This window comes from Stegostoma tigrinum, unplaced genomic scaffold (genome assembly GCF_030684315.1).
Source record: "Stegostoma tigrinum isolate sSteTig4 unplaced genomic scaffold, sSteTig4.hap1 scaffold_212, whole genome shotgun sequence".
Taxonomy (NCBI): domain Eukaryota; kingdom Metazoa; phylum Chordata; class Chondrichthyes; order Orectolobiformes; family Stegostomatidae; genus Stegostoma; species Stegostoma tigrinum.
Window position 1 is genome coordinate 68,610 of NW_026728149.1, and position 22,869 is coordinate 91,478.

General features: G+C 41.8%; 1 protein-coding gene across 1 annotated transcript in view; it reads right to left on the minus strand.

Moving 5' to 3' along the window:
* Positions 1-22,869, minus strand: part of LOC132207928 (utrophin-like) — a 136,126-nt gene that overhangs the window by 67,582 nt on the left and 45,675 nt on the right. The gene's annotated exons all lie outside the window — the stretch shown is intronic.

Below are 22,869 nucleotides of genomic sequence, written 5' to 3' on the forward strand. Positions count from 1 at the left end.
AATTCTCTCGGTCTGAAGGGGTTGTATCGTATGCTGCAATGAGAGATGAGAGGAAATTACAGGGGCTCTGATCCAAACTTTCAATTCTTCTCTGGCTACAGGGGAATTGGTAGAGGACAACTAATGTGGTACCATTTTTCAAGGAGCGAGAGAGAGATATATCAGGAATTACAGACCAATGAATCTCACGTCAGTGGGAGGGAAACAACTGGGGAAATTCTGGAGGAGAGAATTCATCTCCACTTGGAAATGCAAGGTTTGATCAGCGTGGCTTCATCAAAGTGAGGTCACACTTCACAATTTTGATACAATTTTGCAAGGTATGTAGGTGCCCAGATTTTCACAAGGGTTTTGATAAGCTATAACACATTAGGCTACTTAATAAGATAATAGTCCATGATGTTGCTGTCGTATATTATCATGAACAGAGGACTGGCTCACTCATAGAAGACAGAATTGGGACAAGGGAGGCATTTGCAGACTGGCAACCTGCAGCTAGCAGAGCGCCGCACAGATTAGTGCTGGGGACACAATTATTTATGAAATACATTAATGCCTTGAATGACGAAAGAGAATAGACTGTAGCTGATGACACAAAACCATGTGGGAAGGCAATTAGTAAGGATTAATGAAAAAGTCTGCAGAGAGATATTGACAGGCTAAGCAAATGGGCAAAAACTTAGCAGATGGAATATAATGTAGGGAAATCTGAGCTAATGTATTTTGGCAGGAAGAATAGAAAAGCTGGCTATTATTTAATGGAGAATGACTGCAGAAAGCTACAGAACAGAGGGATTTAAATATTCTCGTCTACGAATCACAAAAAGCAAGTATCCAAGTTCATTGGGTAATGAGGAAGGCAAATGGAATGGAATATAAAAGTATAGAGGTTTTGTTAAAATTGTACGAGGCAATTGTCAGATCTCAGCTGTAACACCGGAAGAGTTTTGGGACACATATCTAAGGATGTGGAGGAAGTTCAAATAAGTTCCAGGAGGTTAAGAAGATTGAGTCTGTTCTCGTTGTAATACAGAAGAATGAGACGCCACCTTATTGAAACTTACAAGATTCTTGACAGGTTAGATGCAGAGAGTTTGTTTTCCCTTGTGGGAGAATCTAGGACCAGAGGGCATAATCTCAGAATAAGGGGTCACACATTTAAGACAGAGATTGGGAGGAATTTCTTCCCTCTGAGGGTTGAAAATCTGTGGAATTCTTTGCCACAAAAGACTATTGAGGCTGGTCATGAAGTAAATTTAAGGTTGAGATAGACAGCGGATATTGGGAAAAGGCAGGAAAGTAGACTTGAGAATTAACTGTTCTGCCATGGTCTCTTTGAATTGCAGGGCAGATTCAAAGGGCTGAATGGCCTATTTCTGCTTCTGTGCTCTATGCTTCCATTGCAGCTGATGTAGTTTGTATGGATTTCAAAAACGCCTTTGACAAGGTCCCACATGTGAGACTGATAATAAAGGTAAACACATCTGGCACCACTAGCTGTTGCGATAAGGTAGTTCTAAAATGGCATAGTGGTAAGAGACAGAGCACAGAGGTAGAAGGCTGTTTGTGCGACTGGAAGCTTGTGTCAAATGGCGTACTGCAATGTTCCATATTGGGTCCCTCACTGTTCGTGATATATATAGCATAATGAGATATAGATGGGTTGGTCAGATGAGCAGATCAGTGGCAGACAGAATTTAATCCTGAAACATATCAGGTGATGCACATCGGAAGAAGTCACAAGACAAGGAGGTACTCAATGAATGGCAAGACACTAGGATGCTTAGGGGGCACAGACGGATCATGGGGTGCTTGTCCACAGAACCTTGAAGGTGGCAGGACAGGTTAACAGGATTATTAAGAATGCGTGCTGAGAACTTGCCTTTATCAGTCATGGCACAGATGGTTTCAGCTGGAAGGTTAAGTTGGAATTGTATAGAACTGTGGTTTCGCCAAAGTGGGATACTGTATGCAGTTCTCATCACCATGCTGTTGGAAGGATGTGATTGAATTGGAGGGGGTGCAGAGATTATTCACTAGGATATTGCCTGGGGCGGAGCACTTCAGCTATGAAGACTGGCTGGATAAGCTCAGGTTGTCGTCTTTAGAGCAGAGAAGGCTGAGGAGGGACGTGACTGAGGTGCAGAAGATTCGGAGGGGCAAGGTTAGCAAGCAGCTGTATCCTTAGTTGAAGGGTCAATAACAAGGAGACACAATTATGAGGTGAAGGGCAGGAGATGTAGAGGGGATTTGAGGAAAAATATTTTTACCCAGAGGGTGGTGGTAATCTGGAATGCACTACCCAGAAGGGTCATTGAGACAAGAGAGCTCACAACTTTTAACAAAGTGCTGGGATGAGCACATGAAATTAAAGGTTATTCTCCAAGTGCTGCAAAGTGGGATTAGTGCAGTTAGGTTTGCATAGACTTGATTGGCTGAAGGGCCTTCTGTATGCCATATTCCCAAATTCAAATCATGTATCTATCTCCAAAAATCAGTGTCCTAATACTTGGGAAACTGCTAATAGCGATCTTCTCATCTATTTATCATAACTTGCTGCTTCTGTCCTTCAGCCATCTTTTTTAACCAAATTTGATAGTGACCTATATATTCCATGAATCTCAATTTTATAAATCAGTCTTTTATGTGCACCTTCCCCTCATCCTTATCTAGGAAAGATTGCACTGCTTCATGAAGGCAGGCTAAAGTAATTCAGCATTACAGCCATACTCTGGTAGTATAATGACAGCATCAGTGACAGTACAATAAGTGCCTTATATCAATTGTTTCAAAACTGGGTTCTACAGTAGAGAGGTAATTGGAGATCTACAAACCAAATCATCTGTCATAACTTCAGATTAAATATATTGGAAAAAAGCATACTAACTAACGCGAGCTTCAATGGTGATAAATTAAATGTAACGAATTGGAACAGTAATATTCCTCTTCCAACCTTGCTAAGCAATGCCTCCCTGCACTGATAGGCGGGAAAGCTGCAGTCAAGAACAGATATTCACTATTTATCATCAAGTCGAAACAATTCTGGAATGCTTTTATTTGTCATGAATTTTTACTGATTGCAATTTGAAACTCGCAACTATATAGTGATGTGAAAAATATACAAAAGGATCCAGACCTTTTCTTGATTTATCAGGCTAACAATAGAAGAGCATTTGGATCAAGTGGATATACATTGTGAGTGCCCGTATCAAACACCAGTCCAGGGACTGACAGATATCACAGTTAGAAGCAAATACACACATCGGGGCAGCACAGTGGCTCAGCGGGTTAGCACTGCAGCCTCACAGCACCAAGTACCCGGGTTTGATTCCAGCCTCAGGTAACTGTGTGGAGTTTGCACATTCTCCCCGTGTCTGCGTGGGTTTCCTCCGGGTGCTCCGGTTTCCTCCCACAGTCCAAAGATGCGCTGACTCAGTGGATTGGCCATGCTAAATTGCCCATAGTGTTCAGGGGTGTGTGTGGGTTATAGGGGGATGGGCTGAAGTGCCTGTTTCCACACTGTAGGGAATCTAATCTCATCTCCATGATAACCGTCAGGAAGGAGCTTTTTAAAAAGATGATCAGAACACTTCTTTACATGTAGCCCTTTGTATTATGAATGTGCAATTAATAATAGATAGGTTAGTGATTGCTATTAATATGTAGGCATTCAATCAAAAAGGTTCGAGAGCGATTGCCTACCTTAAAGGTTAAACACTGGAAGGAGCTCACATTTAGAAGGTAGAAGGAACTATGCAAAATCCATCAGATACTTGGAGAATCACCAAGCGATACAAAATATACACTGCTCCTCAAATGGATTCAAAGAGGAAATTGGTTAATATGTTAAAGCATGTACAATCATAGCAACAAGGAGCAGGAATAGCAAGGACAGGATTTGCTGCCCATCCATAGTTCCTCCAAATTGTTTGACTATTTCAGAGTGCAGTTAAGTGTCAACCACGTTATTGTGGACCTGGAGTCATATGGAGGTGAGATCAAATAAGAATGGCAGAGCTCCTTTCTTAAAGAACATAAGTGAATGAGTCAAGTTTTTATAACGGTGAATAGTGTAACAGTGATGGTGTAACCGTCACTGAGACCAGCTTTGTTTATGATTATATCAATTTGAGCATGTGTTGGATAATTGGCCCCCTCAAGCCTGCTTCACCATTCAATAAGGTCGTGGCTGACTTGACTGCAATGTCGGCTCCACATTCCTACCTACCCCCAAAATTATATTGAACTGAATTCAAATTCCATCAGCTGTTACAGTGGAACTTCAGCCTATACTCTACAGCATTGTCCCAGGCCTCCGGATTACTAATCCTGTGACATTAATAGTGCTTCACTGACTACCCCAGCATGTCAATCCCCGTTCTGAGCATACTTCTTGGCTGAGGCGCCACATTTTCTCGAGTACAGAATTACAAAGTTCACCTCTCTGTGAGTGAAGAGGTTCCTCATCTATCGCTGTTGTTACATTTTATTCTGAGATTGATCTCAGGTTCTACAGCCTGATCTCTTAATTCAAATTACAATAACTTGGCTTTTCAAACGCCCTGTCACATTATCCTTGCCAAGAGATTGAATGTTAATGTTATATATACAGCAGAACAAATGTCCATGTTGATTTTTCTTCATTTAAGTGCCGTCACCAATCTTATAGACACTACAAGTGCATTTTGTCATGGGAGAGGTTGAATGAGCAAAATCGGACCTTCATTTCTTCCCCACCCCAGCCTCAAAAAGTTTTGTCTTCATTTCAAATTTTTCACATCCAATGGATAATTCTGTACCTTTCTGGTCGCTTCAAGAAGTGCATCCGACCCAAATTATCCCGCGTGTCTAATCTTAAAAATGAGAATATCTTCTGATATCCTCACTGTCGAACAAATCCATTATATACTTAACATAGGATTCAGGTCAAGTTTGTTTTTTTCCCCACTGTTTGTTTAACTTCCTGGCCAATGCCCCACGATTTTTCAGGAAACTATTAGTCTCTCTCTCTGTATCAGAACATTCTTCAAAAAACTAATACTTTCTCCAAATCTTGATATAACAACTGGCCAGTTTCGGTGCGAGATGAGTTCCACAGCGCAAACTCATACTTGAACCTTTTAGCCATATAAATCATTTGACAAGCAGATTCTAGGGAGTCAATCTGCAGGATCAAGTGACATCTGAAATGCTGTACATTTACTGCAAACAGTCAAGTTCAGTTTTTCTGGCATCCACAAATCTTTGACAGCATGGCTGTGGGTGTGAATCACCTAGGTCTGGCCAAATCAGTAAAATCCCACTCCTTTTCTCATCTGAACACTGCCCCAGAGCAATATCATGTGAAAGCACTGCACTTTCCACATACATGGTGGCAATGCCTAGGTCTATCTCACCACCCCCTCATTCATTTCTTCCACTGTCTCTACATAACCGGACAGTTTCCATCTATTAAATCTCGTGCAGAACGAAGCCATTATCTTTGGTCCTTGAAAGGAGGTCTGCTTGCTAGCTACCAGTTTTCATTGTACCAGTTGTTATTTTGACCCAGAGTTTAAATTCTGGCCACATAGGCCTGATGTCACAAAGTCTACTTATTTTCACATCCACAACATTTGGCCCCAGGTAAGTCCGTTAGTTTTGAAACCTGACCGCATTGATTAACTCTGAACATGACCATTCTTATGAATATCAAGTTGGCCTCCCAAGTTCTCCTTTTCTTTAACATGGCATCATTTAAAAGTCCGTTGACTCTGTCTTAACACGCACCAAGTTCCATTCACCCATCTTTCTCTGCGCACTCTGATCTACAATGGCTCACAGTTAAGCAGTGCCTTGGTTTTCACATTGCTGTCCTGGCTTTCAAATCCCTCCCTGACCTGGCAACACTCATGCACATCCCCTGATAATGTCCTACTCGTAGCCCCTCTAGGAACATGAGCTCCTTTAATTCCAGCCTTTCAACACAATTTGTGCTGTTCCATCATCGACAGCCTGACATTCAACTTCCTCGGGCCTAAACTTTAGAATTACCTTGCTGAACTTCTGCATCATTGTTTCCTCCTTCAAAACAGTCCTTAAAATCTACCTCTTTGGTGAGGTTTCAATCATCTACCTTCGGATCTCTTTCAGTACTCAGTATCAATTTTTACTCTATAAAGCTCCTATGACATGCCTTGGGATGTTTTATAAAGTCATGTCACAGAAGCTGTTGTGGCATTTGCTCAGAATATGGTTATATTCTGGGCTGAAATTCTCCATGACACTCATCATTAAAGTATTTTTCTGTTATAAAATGGGTAAATAGTACAGTGACTTCAGGCCAAGGGATGATGTGGTTAAACGCCAAAGTTGCACTCCGTGCTATTGGCATCATGAAGACAGTGTCTCCCTTTCATTTGAAGAAATCTTCTGTATTTTCTCAAATACTTTCTTCATTGTACTTTTGTAGTTGATGGTTTCCAATGAACATAAACCATTACTTGCCTTTTCAATTTCAACCTTCCTTACGTTCTCTTAATTTCTTTTGCTGTACCTGATTTGAAACAAACCATTCCTCTTTTAATTCACTGTCCTCCTCAGTCCTTCATGTAGTTATTTCCCAATCATTAAGAAGACATCCTGTTGCTTTCCTCACTCACTCTAGTCTAAGATGCCTGTCTGCCCTTATCAGATTGCATTTTCAGCAACTTTATAGACAAACGTCCTTTGAGTGGAAGGTTGTAAGGTCATGCCGAACTGATGTCTCAACAACTGCAAAACCAAGCTAATTGTAATCAATGACATCTGACAACAGGCAAGCAAGGATGCTCACAACAAAACACAGCACGAGATTACAAATTCTGGAATGTGTGGATGTACTTACAACAGAGCGCTTTCTGGAGTCGGCGGATCTTCATTGCTGGCCGATATGCAGAAAAACGCACGGTGTTTAAATCACCTGCATTCAAAAAAATCTTTAGATACATTTTTCCTAACTGTTAGTACAAACGATTTCAATTGGAACACGTGCTCAACTACTCTGCAATGAATACAGGGGGATAAATATCTGCTGAAGAATACAAGGCGCAGTAAAAGGAAATGATAACTACTAGGTTCAATTTATTTCCACATATTTTCAGGGATGGGAACATCACTGACAGGACCAGCATTTGTTACCCATTCCTCATGTAGTTGGTCAAAAGCTACATGAAATTCTTGTCATAACTGGCAAACAGCATCTGGTGGAACTCACGGAAGTCTCACTGTCAGCTTTATAGTAGGAGGGAAACGATTCAGATAATCACGCTTGGTGTAAAGCCTGCATTCTTGCCGCCTGGTTTTTCAGGGCCACAAAGGGTTTTGAGATCTGAAATTGTATATTTGACTCATGAGCACACATCAAATGCAAGTTGCCATGGATGCTATTCTGACAATTCTACGTTGCATGCAGCAAATACCTGATGAAATGATGTAGAGGAGGCAAGATATTGCCAATACTGGGATATCAGAGCTCAACGCTTAAAGTCCTTCAATGACACATTGCTGAAAGTATGATCACCAGGAACATGAATAACCCCTCTGCCAGAGTTATTTAAAGACACTGTCAGCTACTTGCAGATTAATTACTTACGGATTCATAGAGCATACAAACATAGAACAGTACAGCACAGGACAGGCCCTTCAGCACACAGTGTTGTGCTGAGCTTTTACCCTCAACCTAACGTCGAGTTAACCTCCACCCTTACCTTATACTATCATCCATATGCCTGTCTAATAGCTGCTTAAATGCTCCTAATGAAGCTGACTCCACTCCCCTCTCTGGCAATGCATTCCACGCTCCTGCCACTCTCTGAGTAAAGAACCTACTTCTCACATCTTCCCTATATCTACCTCCACTTACTTTTAAACTATGCCTCCTCATAAGAGCTACCTTCACCCTCGGAAAAAGTCTCTGGCTATCCACTCTCTATCGATATTCATACCAGTCATTGCCAAAATGTATTTGTGTTGATATTTTTTAGACTTCTTTAAAGTTGCCAAGGTCCACATCTAAGTTCTGAAGGACTCTGTGAAAACTTCAAGGCTGCTGCACAAATCATTCACAGACATGGATGCAGCAATAGACATCTGCAAAAAACCATGTAGGTCAATGCTTCATATCCTGGCAAATGTCATCATGCTTTCAAGTTGCAAGTCTGCTTTGCCAGCCACTTTTGGCCATCAAAAAATTAAGGGGTAGCTACTGAGCTCAAGAGCCAAGCAACTAACAACTGGGCTTCTGACTCTTACACACAACATAGAACATAGAAAAGTATAGCACAGTGCAGGCCCTTCGGCCTACGATGTTGTGCAGTGGAATAATCCCAAACCAAAAATAACCGAACCTAACTTACATTCCCCTCAATTCACTGCGTCCATGTGCATGTCCAGCAGTTGCTTAAATGTCACTAATGGCTCTGCTTCCACCACTACCACTGGCAAAGTATTCCATGCACTCACAACTCTCTGGGTGAAGAACCTCCCTCTGACATCTCCTCTATACCTTCCTCCTAACACCTTAAAACTATGCCTCGTGGCAGTCAATCCTGCCCTGGGGAAAGGTCTCTGCCTATCAACTATATCCATGCCTCTCATTACCTTGTACACCTCGATCAGGTCACCTCTCTTCCTCCTTCTCTCCAGAGAGAAAAGTCCGAGCTCAGTCAACCTCCTCAACCTGGTAAACCTCCTTTGCACCCTCTCCAAAGCCTCCACATCTTTCCTATAATAGGGCAACCGGAACTGGACACAATATTCCAGTGTGGTCTCACCAGGGTTTTGTAGAGCTGCAGCATAACCTCGCGGCTCTTAAACTCGATCCCCCTGTCAATGAAAGCCAAAACACCATATGCTTTCTTAACAACCTTATCCACTTGTGTGGCAACTTTGAGGGAGCTATGCACTTGAACACCAAGATCCCGCTATTCCTAAACACTGCAAAGAATCTGCCTTTCATCCTATATTCAGCATTTAAGTTCGACCTTCCAAAATGCATCACCTCGCATTTATCCAGGTTGAACTCCATCTGCCATTTCTCAGCCCACCTCTGCATACTGTCAATGTCTCGCTGAAGCCTGAAATAACCCGATACTATCAATGGCACCTCCAACCTTTGTGTCAGCAGCAAACATACTAACCCACCCCTCAACCTCCACATCCAAGTCATTTCTAAAAACTACAAACAGCAGAGGCCCAAGAACAGAACCCTGCGGGTCACCACTCAGCACTGACCTCCAAGCAGAATATTTACCATCTACAACCACTCTCTACATCCTGTCAGCCAACCAATTCTGAATCCAGACAGCCAAGTCACCCTGATTTCCATACCTCCTGACTTCATCAAAGTGCCTGCCGTGGGGAACCTTATCAAATGCTTTGCTGATGTCCATGTACACCACATCCACTGCTCGCCCCTCATCAACCTGTCTCATGACCTCCTCAAAGAACTCAGTCAGATTTGTAGGGTATGACTCATCCCTCAGAAAGCCATGCTGACTCCCTTTAATCACGCTCTGTGCATGTGCAACAGCACATCCACATGAAATTTGACAGGGCAGGTCCTCGTCTTCCTGAAACAAATTTTCTGCTGTCTGGATAACGCTGGGGAGGCTTCCAGTGCTTGGCAGGGGCAGCAATTGACATAGTTGCATGATTGGGACTACAGTCGGTGAAAATAAAGGCATCACCTACTCACTAACACTCAGTTGGGTTTCGACCAGGGCCACCCAGCTCCTGGCCTCATTGATGCCCTGGTTCAAACATGGACAAAAGAGGTGAGGGAGTGAGGGCGACAGTGATTGTTCTTGACATCAAGGCCACATTTGACCAAATGTGGCATCCAGGGAACCGAGCAAAACTGGTTTTAACGGGAATGGGGGGAAAGCTCCCTGCTCGTAGGAGTCAGAATGAGCGCAAAGAAGATGGATATGTTTGTCTGGAGTTAGAATCTTGGTGGCACACTGCATGGAAATAAGCCTTTCTGCCCAACACATTTTGCATCCAGAGATTATCTATTAATATATGAGATTCAATGGCAAGCCATTCAGAACTGAAATCAGGAAGCACTTTTATCTTAATACAAACAACAGTCAAGATCTCAAATACTCTCTCGTAAAAGAATGTGGGTGCTGGATCAATAAGAATGTGTGTGACTGAAATTATTTTTGATAGCTAAGGGTACGAAAGGATATAGAAGAAAGGGAGGTAAACAGACTGACGACAAAAAATGCCGGAGACCACAGTAGGTCAGGCATCAGCCATGGAGAGAAAGCAAACTGATGTTTTGAGTCGACATGACTTTTCAGCAGGCAAATAGAGTTGAAGTTGAGACTAGCCGTGGTTTAACTGAATGGTTTATGCACATAACAGCAAAACCTGTCTGCTTCTGCACCCATTCAGAATGGTTCCTTCCATTTGATGTACTGTTTTTCCAACCAAACTGAACCACTTCACAATTTTCTGTATTACATTTAATCTACTACATCAACTGGTGCCTCTCCTCACCTTGACCTCAAACTCGCAGCCTCACTACACTCCCAAACCTCTGGGTTGTGCCCTCTCCTGCTTCTCAATCTCCAAGTAAGAGCCTCTTTTTCCTTCCCTCCGTGACCTCAAGGTTGCAGTCTCTGCCTCCTCACCTCCTGCTGCTGTTCAACAATAAATAGAACACAGAACATAACAGCACAGTACAGGCCCTTCGGCCCTCGATGTTGTGCCGACCTGCCATACCGATCTCAAGCCCATCTAACCAACACTATTCCATGTACGTCCAAATGCTTATCCAATGACAACTTCAATGTACCTAAAGCTGTCGAATCTACTACCGTTGCAGGCAAAGCGTTCCATTCCCTTCCTGCTCTCTGAGTAAAGAAACTACCTCTGACATCTGTCCTGTATTTTTCACCCCTCAATTTAAAGCTATGCCCCCTCGTGCTCACCGTCACTATCCCAGGAAAAGGCTTTCCCGATCCACCCTATCTAATCCTCTGATTATTTTAGATGTTTCAATTAAGTCACCTCTCAACCTTCTTCTCTCTGATGAAAACAGCCTCAAGTCCCTCAGCCTTTCCTCGTAAGACCTTCGCTCCATACCAGGCAACATCCTAGTAAATCTCCTCTGCACCCTTTCCAAAGCTTCCACATCCTTCTTATAATGCGGTGACCAGAACTGGACGCAATACTCCAAATGCGGCTGCAGCAGAGCTTTTACAGCTACACCATAACCTCTTGGTTCCAGAATTCGATCCCTCTATTAATAAAAGCTAAAACACTGTATGCCTTCTTAACAGCCCTCTTAACCTGGTTGGCAACTTTCAAGGATCTGTGTACATGGTACAATTTTATTCATTTCGTTAATCTAATATTTGATATTACAGCAGCACTAAGTAGAGCTGAAGACTAAAAATGGCAGGAGATCCCAGACCTGTGTTATGCTGCTCTTGCTCAATGTGGGAGCTCAGGGACGTGTCTGATGTCCGTGACTCCTTCACGGGCAGGAAGCGTGTCCAGCTGCAGCTCTCGTTAGACCGCATGATGGCTCTGGAGCTGTGGATGGACTCACTTTGGAGCATCCGCAATAGTACATTCAGCGAATTGGTCATATCGCTAATGAGGATAGCTGAGGGAGAAAGGGAATGGGTGACCAAAAGGCAGAAAAAAAAGCAGGAAGGCAGTGGTGTCCCCTGTGGTCATATCCCTCCAAAACAGGAAGGGCAAGAAAAAGAGTGGAAGGGCTATAGCCACAGGGATTCTATTGTAAGGGGAGGAGATAGGCGGTTCTATGGTCAAAAACATGCTATGTTGCCTCCCAGGTCCACCGGTCAGAGATGTGTCAGATTGACTGTAGGACATTCCGAAGGGGGAGGGTGAACAACCAGCTGTCATGGTGCATATAGGCATCAATGATATGGGTTAAAAAAACACACAATGAGGTGCTACATGCAGAATTTAGGGAGTTCGGAGCCAAGTTAAAAAGTAGGACCTCAGAGGTAGTAATCTCAGGATTGCTACCAGTGCCACATGCTTGTCAGAGTAGAAATGAAGAAATAGGCAGGATAAATGAGTGGCTTGAGAGATGGTGCAGGAGGGAGGGGTTCAGATTTTTGGGACATTGGGACCGGTTCTGGGGGAGGTGGGACTATTACAAATTGGACCGTCTACACCTGGAGCCAATGTCCTCGTGGCTGCTTTTGCTAATGCTGTTGGGGAGGATTTAAACTAGTGTGTCAGGGGGATGGGAGCCAAATGCACAGGTTAGTGGGCAGTAACAAGATAATAACTACAGCCTGTAAGGAACTAGATAATGAAGTCAGTTTGACTAAGAGGAAGAATAGACACAGAGCAGATGATGAATGCAGACGGACAGGTGATCTGAGGTGCATTTGTTTCAATGCAACAAGTGTGTCGTGAGCTATCAACGCAAGGTAGCTCAACTGTGGGGTCCTTACAAAAGTTATCTCAAAACTGAACAAGTTGAACTGCTGGGACCGGACAGATTTAGCAAATATCATGTGTGGTACAGCACAATTTTTGACAAAACAAATCTGAATTCTCAGATAAAGATGCATGAAAACTGATGTTATCATAAATCATGAACTATATTCAGAATTTTCATAAAGCTCAATGATAAACTGTATTCATCAAGAACGACTGTAATATTTATATTTTATTATATACAATCTGATTTAAGTATTTCACAAACAATGAAAGTGCATATTTTTACACATTTTTCATTTCAGTGGTTCAGCCAGTTATTTTCTAACCACCATCTTTATCAGGCCAGAAAGCCATAACTGGTGGAGTGCCACAGGGATCAGTCCTAGAACTACAATTATTTACTATCTACATTCATAACTTAGAGGAAGGGACAAGGCATAAATCCATCCAAATTTGCTGATGCTACAAAAATAGAGTAAGGGAATGTTGTCATGAGGACATAAAGAATCTGCAAGGGGATAGACAGGTCAAGCAAGTCAGAAAAAAGTTGGCAGATCGAGTTTAATGGAGGAAAGTACACTTTGGTAGGAAGAATCAAAAGATAGACTCTTCCTTAAATAGAGGAGGACTCTTAAAAAAATGCACGGTAGGGGACTTGGATGCTCTAGTCCATGAAACACATACTGGCATGCAGGTGACTGATTGCTTTTTTGCTGTCACATGTACTGAAATACTGTGAAAAGTGTTGATTTGCATGCTGTATAGGCAAATCACACCGTACAACGTGCAGAATAGTGTTACAGCCACAGAGAAGATGCTGAGAGAGAGAGAGAAAGATCAGAATTAACATTTGAGAGGTCCGTTCAAAAGTCACAACAGGTAAGAGGCTGTTCTTAAATCTATTTGTACGCTTATTCAAACTGATATCCATTGCTGCAGACAGAAGCTTCCTGAAATCAATGACCAGCTCCTTCATTTTGCTTATGTTGATGGACAGATTGTTATTTTTCCATCATGCCAGCAAGCACTCAATTTCTTTTCTTGTAATCTGACTTATTGTTGTTTGAGGTCCGACCTACAATGGAAGCGTCATCAGCACAATTGTGAATGGAGTTGGGGGCAACAAGTCATGACTGCATAAAGAGTCTAGAGTAGGGGTCTGAGTACGCAGCTTTGCTGGGCACCGGTGTTGAGGCTTACGGTGGAGGAAGTGTTGTCACCTATCCTTACTGTTTGCGGTCTCTGGGTGAGGAAGTCAAGAATCCTGTTACAGAGAGGGATGCTGAGGCCTAGGTCTCCGAGTTCAGAGGAGATTGTTTGGAATTAGTGTGGAGCGTGGAGCTCCGATCAATAAGCCTGATGTAGGTATCCTTGTTATCCAGACATTCCAGGGATGACTGTCAGGCCAGGGAGACGGTATCAACTGGAGACCTGTTGCAGTGGGAGGTGAATTGCAAAGGATCAAAGCACTTTTGTAGGTTGGAGTTGAGGTGAGCCATGACGATGGTAATTCAAGTAATTAAGAAGGCAAATGGAATTTTGGTCTTTATTGGAAGGAGGTTTTAGTTCAAAAATGGGGAAGCTTTTTTGCAACTGATCAGGCTATTGAGGAGGTCACACTTGGAGAAATACAAGAAAGGATACACAGCCATGGGAAGCAGTTCCAAAGAGACTCACTGGGCTGATTCATCGGATCATGATTTATCAAGAATGGTTACACAGAAGATCTTTATTCATTCAAGTTTAGAAGAATGAGGGGTGATCTTACTGAAACACAAAATTTTGAGGGGGCTTGGCAGGCTAGATGTGAAGACAATGTTTCCATTAGTGTGGAAATCTCAAACTCAGCAACATAGTTACAGAAGAAGGGAACATTTATTGAAACCGGAGATGCAAAGGAATTTCTTCTCTCAGCAGGTAGCGATTGTTTAGAATACAAGAGAATTGTGAAAGGTAGATCACTGAAAGTATTTAAAGAAGGTGGTCGATAAGATTTTTGAGATAGAGAAGTTGAGTGCTCTGAGAAGTTGGGATGGAAGAGGAGTTGAGTCCTGGGCAGGTCAGCCATGTTCTTATCGGACGGTGAGGCAGGGTCGAGAGGAAGAACATCCAGATCCTGGTGCTATTTCTTATGTTTTTGTCTGCTTTCTAGAACCGATAAGGAGTTTTACTGTGCTACATGGCCAAGCGAGTTACTGCCACAGAACGAGACTGAAATAATTTGCTCAGTAAAACATTTCATGAGACTTTTGGGATAAAGGAAATTTTCATGTACTACTTTGCTGACATCAATGAAAATCTGCTCAATTGGAAGAAATACATGCAGTTCATACAATTTTGTGTCATTCTTCCCTTCAATGCATCAAGTATATCTTTGTTGTAATTCATTCAAGTTTGTCTTCCTCAGGGACTTAAAATATATGAAACAATACATAATACTGAAGTGTACCGCAGTTATCACAATGGTCCAATTCCAAATTCTTTTAGATGGATTGGGAAAAATATCTGCTACCTGCAGCTTCATCATGAATATATTCAAATTGTTCCAGTCCTGAACCATTTCAGACTGTGGTTTGGATGCTCACATCTCTCACTATTTGGATTTTGTTTTGCGACTCCATTCTAAAGTGCAGACTACAGACCAGAACATTGTATTTTTGAAAAAGAAATATTATAAAATTGAATAACTTCATAAACCATGATAATAAAATATTAATTGCTTGCTTCAATTGAAAGGGTTCTTTATCTTGCTCATATGTTTGAAGCCAAATTATTTGTACACGCTTTCATTTGTACATTCTACAACAGACTGGCTGGCTTTGAAAATGTTTTCATTGTTACCTGTATGAATTTCCACCTCATATTTAGGTCATCAAGTTGGTGAGAAATCTTTGGAGATAAAGAGACATAAGTGGAGATAACTGACTGGCCAGATCATTTAATATTTTGACTTCTTGTTTGACTGGGGCAATTTCTTCTTTAAAAGCCTCATGGAGAGGAAGTATACAAAATCTGAGAAACATCCTGAAATTAATGATGAAATGTTAATAAGAAATTAAGTTAAAACTAAAATCCTAATATTAAATATAAAATACAAAAGCATCTGCTGGAAATGACATTTAATTAATAAAGATCTCGAGTTAAAAGTAACAGTGACGATGAAACTATCATAGATTCTTGTAACAGAAAACTGAATTCACTAATGTATTCTTTAGGGAAGGGAATCTGCTTTCCTTAGCAATTCTGGGATATGACTTCAAATTCACAGGAATATGGCTGACTCTCTACTGACTTCCAAAATGGCCCACCAAGCCATTCCTGGACGGGAAACAAATGTTAGCCTTGCCAGCAGTGCCCTCATCCTGTGAAAGAATGCTTTAAAAAAAGTGGATTTAATAAATGCAGAAGTAACAAAACAGGACAAATCAACTCAACAAGGCTTTGAAGGATAATTCTACTTAGTCCTGTTCTTCTTTCTTACGTTATGCTATCTGTATGCAGAACTGTATGTGAAATTACAATTTGACACCTGCCTGATGCACAGCATATATAAAGACATCCTGAGGCATCCCAAAACTCATTCTGTTAAGCAGTTCCAATTCAAGCCATTAGGAAAACAACCTCTGAATGTCGGGTATGGGTTGCCTGAACAAGCATAAACTCTTCCCTTTTTATACATACCACCAGGCAAATAGCAGACAATTAGGTTTAATGTGAAAAGGGTTTTAGGTTTTGGTGGGCAAATCAGGGCAGAACTTATACACTTAAAGGTAAGGTCCTCAGCAGTGTCGCCAAACAAACTTGGGGTGCAGTTTCAGAGTTCCTTCAAAGTGGAGTTGCAGGTAGTGAAGTAGGTGTTTAATATGCTTGCTTTTGTTGGTCACAGCACTCAATATAGAAGTTAGGAAGTCACGTTGCAGCTACAAAGGACATTGGTTAGGCCATTTTTGGAATACTGCATTCGATTCAGGCTTCCTTGCTATAGGAAAGTTGTCATGAAACTTGAAAGGGTTCAGAAAAGATTTACAAGAACATTGCCAGGGTTGGAGGGTTTGACTGGAGGGAGAGGCTACTTTCCCTGAAGTACCTGCTTCAAAATCTTCCCACCCCCAGCCTCATCTTATTTCCTGCCCGACTGATCCAAACTGAACACAAGGTAACAATGTGTAACCTTTGAATGGCACTTCTCACAAGACATTCGAAAGAAGTCGCTCAGCCACATAATTTCGTTTTCTGGCAATAGGAGTTTTAAATGCAATAAATTACAAAGAATTAACGAAAAGAAAAGCATGCTGCCGTTCGACTCTTCAGAAATATGACAAATCCCAAATTTCCAGTTAAATCTTGTTAAAAATGGAGTGATGAAAATCACCTGCACACAACAGGGTGGCCTGTTCTTGAATCCATAGTATTTATGTGGCTGATCTTGTTCAGTTTCTGGTCAATACCAACACCCGTGATGTTGATGGTGGGGGAGTCAGCGATGGTAGCAGCATTAAATGTCAAGAGATGATGGCTAAAATCTCCCTTGTTGGAGATGACCATTGCTTGGCACTTGTGTGGTGCAAATGTTACCTCGCACTGTAACAGCCTAAGCCTGGATAATATATTGGTCTTGCTGCATTTGAACATGGACTGCTTTATTATCGAGGGAGTTGGAAATGGTACTGAACATTGTGCAGTCATCAGCAAACATCCCCACTTCTGACTTTATAGAAGGATGCTGAAGCAGCATAGATGTTTGGGCACTGGACACTGCCCTGAGGAACTCCTACAGAGTTGTCCTGGAGGTGAGACGACTATGTCTAACAACCACAAACCTTTTCTTTTGTGCTTGGTTTGACTCCAACTAATAGAGGCCTTTTCCCTGCCTTACCAGAATCTAAATCCACCTTAAAATATTCAATGACCCCAACTCTATCATCTTAGGAGGCAGCTAGTTCCAATGTCATACAACTATCAGAGAAAAAAATGCTCTGATCATCTGTCCTTAAGTGGCAACGTCAAATTTTGCATAAGTGTCCCTAGTTCTGCGCTCGCCAAAGTATAGGAAAAATCCTTCTACATATTCCTTGTGAAGACCATTCAGAATCAAATATACTTCAAGGAAATCACCTCCTTCCTCTTCTCAACTTCAGCAAAAACAAGCCCAGTCCTTCTAAGATCACCAAGTGTGGAGCTGGATGAACACAGCAGGCCAAGCAGCATCTCAGGAGCACAAAAGCTGATGTTTCGGGCCTAGACTCTTCATCAGAGAGGGGGATGGGGAGAGGGAACTGGAATAAATAGGGAGAGAGGGGGAGGCCGACCGAAGATGGAGAGAAGAGACGATAGGTAGAGAGGAGGTCCTTCTCATCCTTCCCAGTCCTTCTGATCTTACTTCATAAGACAACCCATTAATTGCAAGATAATAAAATGAGAGGCTGGATGAACACAGCAGGCCAAGCAGCATCTCAGGAGCACAAAAGCTGACGTTTCGGGCCTAGACCCTTCATCAGGTCTAGGCCCGAAACGTCAGCTTTTGTGCTCCTGAGAGGCTGCTTGGCCTGCTGTGTTCATCCAGCCTCACATTTTATTATCTTGGAATTCTCCAGCATCTGCAGTTCCCATTATCCCCCATTAATTGCAAGTATTGTTCTAGTAAACCTAAATCTGAACTGCCTCCTTAAATGAGGCAACTTATATTATATGCCATAATTGAGGTATGGCTTCAATGCTATGTATAACTGTGGCACAAAATCCTTACTTGTATGTTTATTTCCTCTTGTAATAACATATAGCATCCATTAGCATCAATAATCATTTGCACTTCATCAGAAAGCCTGGTACAAACACCAGATAACATGACAGTCCGAACAGGATGCATTTTCCAATGCTTTAAACATATAGTCATGTGTGTCTCAGTGAATAAAAATCCTCCTCGCTTTACCCCAATCAAATCTCATAATAAAGGGAGTATGTCTGAAACTAGTCTCATCCTAAGGAAAACAGACTTGCTCCAGGAAAGCTGCTAAAATATATCAAGGAAAATATATATGAAATGATTCTAGAAATTTCTGCAATACAAAGATCAAAGGAAACAATAGTTTGATGAACACACTGTTAAGTGTTGCACTTGCACATCACATTTTGGAAAACAAACAACACTGATTTTCTACTTTTTTAAAATAAGAATGTTGAAAGTCTTCATTATGCAGCACTGCAGTGAACTGAAAAGGCACAGACTTTTAACCTGCAAAGAAAGTAAGTGCAGAAGTTAAAACAAACAAAAAAAAAGCCACTTCTGTACTAAAAGGACAATATTATATTACAAAAAGGCAGGGAAGTTGGAGAATGCAGCATCATGCTACCTGCAGAGATCAAGTTTTGTCTGTGTCATAAAAACAAAAGAACTGTGGGCACTGTAAATCAGGAACAAAAACAGAAGTTGCTGGGAAAGCTCAGCAGGTCTGGCAGCATCAGTGAAGAGTGAGTTCTGAGGAAGGGTCAAAGGACTCGAAACGTTATCTCTGACATGGTCTACGTCATAGTGAGTTATGTCTATTGCTTCAGCAAAATCCAATCAACTTTGAATGAAAATCAATGCTTCAGAAATATCCAAAACATCCGCTGTACCCCTTGTGGCTTCCTCTACATTGGGGAAACGATGCGGAGGCTTGGGGACCGCTTTACAGAACACCTACGCTCAGTTTGCTATAAACAACTGCACCTCCCAGTATTGAACCATTTCAACTCCTCCTCCCAATCCTTAGAGGACATGCCCATCCTGGGCCTCCTGCAGTGCCATAATGATGCCACCCGAAGGTTGCAGGAACAGCAACTCATAGTCCGCTTGGGAAACTTGCAGCCCAATGGTATCAATGTGGATTTCACAAGCTTCAAAATCTCCGGTCCTCCCATTGCATCCCAAAATCAGCCCAGCTCGTCCCCGCCTCCCTAACCTATTCTTCCTCTCACCTATTCCCCTCTCCCACCTCATGCTGCACCCCCATTTCCTACCTACTAACCTCATCCCGCCCCCTTGACCTGTCCGGCCTCCCCAGACTGACCTATCCCCTCCCTACCTCCCCACCCATGCTCTCCTCTCCACCTATCTTCTCCTCCATCCATCTTCGATCCGCCTCCCCTTCTCTCCCTACTTATTTCAGAACCCTCTCTCCCTCCCCCTTTTCTGATGAAGGGTCGAGGCCCGAAACGTCAGATTTTGGGCTCCTGAGATGCTGCTTGGCCTGCTGTGTTCATCCAGCTCCACACGTTGTTATCTCGCATTCTCGAGCATCTGCAGTTCCCATTATCTCTCTAAAATAAAGGCTGATGTCTTTCAAAACCCAATGTCAGATTTTGCAGCCAGTCCTTACCCTGAAAAAATACCAAATATGTATAAAGAAAAAAACTGGAGGTGAAACCATTCAAAAAACTTTCATGGGCACAACAAATGTTCAAACTGTATAAGCAGGTTAAGCACCTGTATATAAGGAAACTGGACTCAAACTTTATACAGACACTTACAGCCAACAAATGCGAGAAACCAATATCCATTTCTTGCTGGATTACCAATTTTGCTGTTGGGAAAATAGGTCTAGTCTTAGCAATGTAAATTCAAACAAGATAGCACCCTCTCAGAACTCAACACTCACAGTCGTAGAGTTCTGTTTTCACAGGTTGGAGTATAATAGCATCAAGTGCAATACACCAAATCTTCTTTAGTACCTTTTCCTTCCATAAAACTGCTTTTAGTAAATGCGCACAGAATTCATTTTATAAACACATTTAAAAGTTTCTAAGTTCCAGAGGCCAGTTCCAACACTTTGTCTTGCATCTTCTTCATCATCACAACAGAACAAAATAAAGACTCACTCTTTCTAAGTCACGTTTTCAATTTTTAGTGACAAGGTGAAGTGCAAGAACTGCTCACTTGATGTTAAAATCTCTTAACTATGTACCTATATATTTCAATCCTGTGAAATATGTGGCATGAGTTTGAGAAAAGGATTAATTTTGTTGCTCTGGGAGAGAGCTGGTACAGATAAAATAGGCTGAATGGCCTCCTCCCATGCTAAAAATGTCCATAACTGTTCTTGGCGTTGCTAAATTGAAGTGGGCATCCTTTCATTATGACTGTGAGACGCAGCATGTTACGAAAGATGGCATAATGGAGAAATCCTTTGTTATTAATGAATTTGTCGACACGAGGCATCCTTCCGAAGTCAAATGTTCGACCTATGCCTGTTGCACTGACTTGGTTCCAAACACTTATAATGTGGAGGTGCTGGTGTTGGACGAGGATGGACAAAGTCAGAAGCCACATGGCATCAGGTTATAATCTGACAGGTTTATTTGAAATCACACAAGCTTTTGGAATGCAGTCCCTTCATCACGTGCGGTCAGAGAGGAAAACACACAGACACACAATTTATAAGCAGACAGATCAAAAGATCATACAACTGGTGAGAGTGGAGTGTCAGATAATAAGTCTTCATCCAGGATGTTTGTTTATTTGCAGATATTTTGTTGAAAAAGCACACAACTTGTAGTTACAGTCAGTCAGTGTGGCATCTTGTAAATTCCTGCTTTTGAAATAAAGGTTAAAACTCTGAGACAGATTCTGAACACAAGCCTCTAAACTACAAGTCAGAGTCTGACCTGAGATGTCACCTTTTGTACATGCCTGTTGCGCTGCCAGATTATCATGACAGCACAGCACTGATATTGACTGTATAAACACTCTCCTTGCCTATAACACTCTTGGACACCTGCATAGAGTTATTATCTGACACTCCACTCAGGCCAATTCTATGATCTTTTGATCTCTCTGCTTATAAACTGTGTGTCTGTGTGGTCATCTCACTAACTGCACCTGATGGAGGGGCGCACTCCAAAAGCTTGTGAGATTTCAAATGAACCTGTTGGATGACAAGCTGGTGTCATGTGACTTCTGACTTCAAACAGTTATAGAATGTGTTTTCAATCCTACCATGACTTGATAATTAGCCAGCTTCTTAAAATTTATAAAATGAGAAGTATGTCGAACCTTGAGCCTTTAAAAAAGGAAATATTACAACCATAGTACAGTCAGACAGTAAAGACAGAAGGAATGATTTAATCGAATGTGTCTGACACCACACAATTAATCTCCCTGATGGAAGAAAGGTTGGCTGTGTTCTCTTTCTTCAGGAACATCCAGCTAATACCACCTTACTACTGCTTGTTTTATTCATCTGGTGTTCCATCTAATTCCTTGCAGTCTTGGTCAAACCTTCATGTAATTTATTTAAATTTTCAATAAAATAAATTTAACTTTCTATTCCACAATTTTAACATTTCCTTTTAAGGTTTGAATGGTTCACTTAGTACACTGCACAGGTTTTGGAAATAATTGGAGAACATGATGGAAAAATCAAGATATATTGACAAGTAAACAAATGGCTAACTTCTGCGTTCTCGTCAGTCATGCTCTTTGAACAGAACATAAAGTTGCGGAACTATGTAGAGACAACAATTTAAAACTGGGAAGACCACTGCTTGTGGTCCCCACACCAATCTCTATTCACTACCTACTGACTGCATTACTCCCCCTTGGCAACAATGTAATGTTACGCTTGTCTCAGCACAACCTTGGCATCTTGTTTATCCCATGATGAACGTCCGACCACACATTCATGCAATCCCTAAAGCTGTCTCTTGTCTTGCCTCATTAGCAGTGAAACCTTCAACTAGAACTACTTCACTTCCGGACGTGACAAGTCCAATGCATTCCCTGCTAGAGTTCCACATTTGCCCATTGAACACTTGAGGTCGTCTAAAACTCCACTGCCCGAGTCTCATCTTGAACCAAATCCTATTCTCTGTACTTGCTACCTAACTGATAGTATTAACAGTAATTTTATTAAATTCTCATTTTTGTTTACACATCGTTCCTTGGCTACGCCTATCGCTATTTTGGTAATCTCCACCAGTCCAACCATACTTCAGGATATCTGCACTCATCTAATTAAGCCCTCTTGCCCACTCTTGATTTTAAATGGCCCACTACTGGTTGCCAAACATTTAATTGTGTAGGCTTCAAACCCAAGAAGAGACTTCCTACACCTCTTAGCCTCTGTACCTTTCCTCTTTTAAGGCACTTTTTAAAAGAATCCTCTTTGATCAAGCTCTTGATCATCAGAACTAACAACTTAATAAGGCTCAGTGGTATTCTGGGATCATTAATACTCATTCCGGATGCCTTCAAAAGTTCCCATCCATTAAAGAGATTAGAAAGTGGTTGAAGTCAGTGCACAGCAGAGGGGGACGAATTGGGGAGTTATTTCAAAGAGCTATGAAATGCCAGAAGACCTCCTTCCACACGCCAACTCTGATTCTACAAAAAGAAAAAATGATTTTCAGACTTGGGAAGATTCTTCAAAAATTTCA